The sequence below is a fragment of the Arachis ipaensis genome, chromosome B09 (genome assembly GCF_000816755.2).
Source record: "Arachis ipaensis cultivar K30076 chromosome B09, Araip1.1, whole genome shotgun sequence".
NCBI lineage: Eukaryota > Viridiplantae > Streptophyta > Magnoliopsida > Fabales > Fabaceae > Arachis > Arachis ipaensis.
In genome coordinates, this window is record NC_029793.2 from 71858311 (window position 1) to 71864293 (window position 5983).

The window sequence follows — 5983 nt, forward strand, 5'->3', positions numbered from 1 at the left end:
CAGACTTCCAAACCTGAAGGTGAGATTCGAACGAGTTAAAAACTCCACCTTTCTTGAAACGGTTCTTCCGTAATTGATCGAAAAGGGTTCTCAAGTCCGAAAGAAATCCAACACTCAGGTTGGTACAGGATCGAGACAGAGAATGTCGTTTTCCCTTCTCGTATTCAGACATCTGAAGTCCCAGTTGGGGTAACCAGAACTGTCACAGTGTCTAAACATTCGTAAGTCGATTCTTGACTACTCCTAGAAGGTTACCTTCAGGTACTTTGAACGTTAAGACAACGTAATCTCTTTGATTAACTCCGAATTTGAATTTCAACAAACGAGATTACCGTCCCTAACTCTACGAAGAGGGTATCTTCAGCCCTCATCCACGTCATTTCAGTGGGTTGTGGAAGGAACGTAACAACCGTAACAACAAAAGCCGAGGGTACCAAAGAAGAAGAAACTTTTCGAGACAATCCGGGAGATCTCTCTTAACACGAAATCGAAGAGAATCAAAAGAGAAGTTCCAGGAAAGTCCAAGTCCTAGTCGAACTTGTTCATACGGAAATAGAAACAAGGACGAGTATACTTTTTCTTCTCTTGTTCTTTCATCCCTTAGGAGATACAGTGTCATATCTCTAAGGAACTCCACAGTTTCCTTTTCTTCTTATCTTTCTCCTCCATCTATCTTCTCTTAAGCTTGAATAGTTCTTCCTATCTCAAGTTTAACATGGAACTCCTCCTCACAATCAGGGAATTTATTTTCCTACACTCTTCTCCCCTTCTTTAAAAGCTTTTATTTAATTTTTCTAAAACTTTATTATTTTTCTTTAAACTTTTAAACTAACTCTAAAAGCTTTTAATTCTAACTTTTTCTTTAATTCACTAAAAACTTTTTCTAAAACTTTAATCTTTATTTTTTCTATACTAACTCTCAATTAAAACTTTTTCTACACTAACTTTTCTATACTAACTCTTCTATACTAACTTTTAGTTTGATTTTTCTCTTTCAAAATTTTAATTTCAACTAGAAGGAAGGTGAATCCCTCTATGAAGCTTGGGAAAGATACAAGCAATTGATCAGAAGGTGCCCTTCTGACATGCTTTCATAATGGAGTAACATAGGTATTTTCTATGATGGTCTGTCTGAACTATCCAAGATGTCATTGGATAGCTCTGCTGGAGGATCTCTTCATCTGAAGAAGACGCCTGCAGAAGCTCAGGAACTCATTGAAATGGTTGCAAATAACCAATTCATGTACACTTCTGAAAGGAATCCTGTGAATAATGGGACAAATCAGAAGAAAGGAGTTTTTGAGATTGATACTCTGAATGCCATATTGGCTCAGAATAAAATATTAACCCAACAAGTCAATATGATTTCTCAGAGTCTGTCTGGAATGCAAGCAGCAACAGGCAGTACTAAGAAAGCTTTCTCTGAAGAAGAAGCTTATGATCATGAGAACCCAGCAATGGAAGAGGTGAATTATATGGGAGAATCCTAGAGACGCGAACCCTAGCGCATTCGCGCACCACACTTCTTCCCCCGCTAACGTTCCATTTCTCTTCCCCCACCACTCAACCCCCAGCAACCTCCGGCGAGCGCCACTCACCGCGACCGCCGCCGCACGACCTACCTCCGTCACCGTCCTTTGCCATCAATTCCCTTCCCCTCTCACCACCACCCGTCCTCTCTCTCTCCCTCTCACTCCTCTCACCCATCTCACCGTGACCAACCCCTCCGCCGCCACCCCGTCATCACTGCCGGCGGCTCGCTCCCTCTCTGTTCGTCCTGCACGTTCTCCTATCATTCTCCTCTCTCACCATCACCGTCCCTCCTCCCCTCAGTTTCTCATTCCTCCGGCCAAACCACCGCGCCAGCCGTCTTCACCGCACCGTTCACGGCGGTGCCAGTTTCTGTCTCTGCTGCCCCTGCCCTATCGTAGTCCCCCTTTCCATTCTCAGTTTTTCCCGGCTCCCAGGTTCCTGCTCCATTTCTGTTATTTCTTTTTCTATTTTTCCTTTTTATTTGTTCATTTATGTTAGTTACTAGAATTGCATGTTAGTTAGCTAAATTCAAATTTTGTATGTTAGGTTAGATAGATATAATTGCTGTTAGGTAGCTAGGGCTGGATAGAGGATTCTAGGCCTGATAATTGCTCCGTATGTGCATATCTGCTGCTTGCTTCCTTGGGTATGGTATGTTGGTTTTGGGTTGATATTCCATGCAATATGTGTTGCCAAATAATATCTGTTTGCTGTTGTGCGTGATTGATGTTATTTTTTGTGCTAATTGTGCTATTTTGCTATCCGGGAACGTCCAATTTTAAGCCGGAATGCTGTCCGATTTTCAAGGATATTAGTTTCATCTTGATCTTTATTTCAGTTTTGGGCAAATTTTCGTTTCCTTTTTGACTTCCCGGATTTGCACAATCATTGTGAACATGAACCGCAACTTCTCGTTCAATTGAGCCTATATATCATCATATCGCTAATCCACTTTTCTAACTTACTAATTTCTTTAACCGTTTTACTTCCACTCACCTTTAACCCTCTTTAACAATTCTTTCAAAAAAAATGATGATATTATTACCTTTTGAATATGAGATGTTGCCTTTAATGAAGATTACAGTCTTGGTTCATTCACTTATGTTTACTTGTTCACTTTTACATATTCAGTGCAACATCATGATTGCTCTTTGATAATTGTATCCTGAACATGCCTTCTTTGTTACATGCTAAATGTTTTATATATTCTATCATATTCTTCAGGATGTCGGATAAAGGAAAAGCTATAGCCTCTGCTTCCAAAAAAAGGAAGCGCTCCAAGACCTCTACACCCCCACCATCTGCTAACTATGCGAGGAATCCGCTGAATGAGGAGGAGAAAGAAAATCAGTTACTCCCGTCCACTGATCCAACCAAATTTCCAAATCTCTACTGCGAGCTACGCCTTTCCCGTTATGCAAAGAAGAATCTGAATATTGAGAAGAAGCTGAATCTTCCCAATGATGTGAGGCGTGCCATAAACGCCCGTATTTCTGAGCTGGGCTTGGATTTCGTCGATAGGGACTTGGGACGGATTAATATCTCGTGGGTCAAGGAATTTTACTGCAATTTCTTTCGACCAGGCTTGGATTCAGTATTCTTGAGGGGTAGAGAGATTATGATTACTGAGGATGCCTTGAGGGATGCACTGCTCTGCAGAGTTGGTACTCCTGAGACGTGTGCCTACCAGCAGGCAGAGGTAGCTATCCTCTCGATGACTTTCAACTATGAGGCACTTCGGCGCGTGATTGCTACACCAGATGCTTCTTGGGTACTGGATTCGAGCAACACAAAGCCCAAGGGCATGCTATTTGCACATCTGACTAGGGAGGCTAGGACTTGGCAACAAATATTTGCCCACTATGTCTTCCCTACCACTCACTTTTCAGAGATTCCGATGGATATGCTAGTCTTGATTGGGTATGTCATGGAGGGGAAGGAAGTATATTTTCCCCGACTGATTAGGCATAGCATGTGGAGAGCCCATATTCGCGGCTTGTTACCGTTTCCGACACTGGTTACTAGCTTAACTGAGCTAGCTGATGTCCCGTGGGAGGACAATGACGTGACACCACCACCTCCAGATGACGATGACAAGGAAGTTACTATTCCCTGGGGTGTGTGGGTGCACGAGAGGCCCCCGACCAGCCGCCGTTCTCGAGCTAGAGCGGCAGTCGAGGCAGCTATACCATCTTCTTTGACAGCAGCCCCACCCCCTTCAGCACCTGAGCCTACTTACCTACTAGTTCAGCGTCTGTTTCGGTTCTTGGAGCGCGAGAGGCTCCATGTCAGACGCCGACTGGATCGGATGGATCAGGCACTCATCTCCCTTGGCGCTGAGTTACCTCCGCTTCCAGACTCTCCGACCTCCGATGAGCAGGATCATCAGGAGGAGGATGCGGATGAGCCACTTCAGCGGGATGCACCTTCAGCTGCTCCTACCACTACCGAGATCCCACAGCCACAGTCAGAGCCAGAGCCTATCGTTGTACCTCCCACTGATCCTCCGGTTTAGCATCGAGGACGATGCTTGATTTTAAGTGTGGGGAGGGCACCGATAGCATTATTTGGGAACCGGTGAACTTTTCGGCCTAGTTATCTCATTTTGCACATCTTTGTATATATTTTGATGCATTTCTAGTTTGCTTTGGATACTTTTATTACTTATTTTGGATTTTAGATATTTTGATGCTTTTGGATATTTTTAGATGTTTTGGATGACAGATTCCGTACTTTTAGTTGGATTCTTCTTTATACATTTTGTTTATCTTTGTTTTTAGTTTGTAGTTGTGATTAGAAATCATACTTTGAATTGCAAATATTTAGTCACCCTTTTTGCATAATATATTGGTTCTAAGCAACCGACCTCATGGACCTCATGATGAATGTATGCATGCATTGAATAAGTGTTGATTGTTAGAAGAAAATCAAATTTTGGAAAACATGATTAGAAGAGAATTGAGTGAATTAACCCTTAAACACTTGAGTGAATAGAGCGGATACACATCCGGTGAGGGTTCAAAAGTTCAATCACATGTGTTCACCCATATTATCTATATTCTTGCAAGTTTGAACTCTTTTTGACAATTCAATATAATTGTGGTTTGGACTTAGTCCTTATTGCCTAGCTCTTGTGCTTATACATGCTCTCTTGGGAATTGATTTGTTCGAACTAAGTATTTCCAATTGCTTTAGATAATTGCATTTAGATAGGACTCATATAGTTTAGTTGCATTCAATAAATGTCCTAACCCTTAGTTCCTTCTTAATTTAGCATGAGGACATGCTAAGGTTTAAGTGTGGGGAGGTTGACAAACCCCAATTTGACGGTTTGTTTTGTATTGAATTTAGAGCATCTTGATAACCTTTTGTCACAATTAGCCTAGGAATTAGCATGATTTTGTTATCTCTCCCATATTTGTGCTTAAGTGTAAAAACATGCTTTTTAAGCCTTATTTTGATGAATTCTAGTTCTTCTTTGATTCCATAAGATGCCTCGATGTGTTTGCTAGTAATTCCAGGATTGAAGTAGGCTAGGCATGGATCAAAGGAAGCAAGGAAGGAAGCATACAAGTGGAGAGAAGCATAAAAAGTCAAAGAAAAAAAAGTCAGCCATGCACGCGCACGCGCACAAGGCGCTCGCGCGCACATCGCAGAATTAGCCAGGGACGCGCACGCGTACCGTGCACGCACGCATCGATGAGAGCACATGACCTCACTAATGCAACACGTGCCTGGCGATTTGAGAGGGTTTCTGAACCCATTTTTGGCGCAAAATTGCTAAGGGAAAGGAATAAAAGGATGAAGGATTAAGGGGAAGGCATCATCACTTTTTTTGAATAATCATCACTTCCAACCACTAATCACTTTTAGTTTAGAGTTTTAGAGAGAGAAGCTCTCACTTCTCTCTAGAATTAGGATTAGAATTAGGTTTAGTTCTTAGATCTAGGTTTTTAATCTTTGCTTTCTTCCACTTCTATCTCTCAATTCTTTGTTGCTACATTCAATCTTCTTCTATTCCTTTGTTGTAATTTCCTTTATGTTGTTCTTATACTTTGTTGTAGATCTAGTATTGTTCCTTCTACATTCTTCTAATTCAATAAGAGGTAATTCATAATAAATGTGTCTTCTTTGCTTTTCTATTGTTGATCTCTTATTTTTGTAGTTGTAGATTCCTTTAATTCTTGCATTTAATAATGTTTACTCCTCTTGCACTTTATGTGTTTGTTGAAATGTCTCTTTTAGTTTTAAGTGTAGATTTTGTTCCTCTTGGCCTAGGTAGAGTAATTAGTGACACTTGAGTTATCTAATTCCTTTGTTGATTGATAATTGGAGAGATTGCTAATTGGTTTGGAGTGCACTAAAGCTAGTCTTTCCTTGGGAGTTGGCTAGGACTTGTGGCTCAAGTCAATTCATCCACTTGACTTTCCTTTAATTAGTAAGGGTTAAC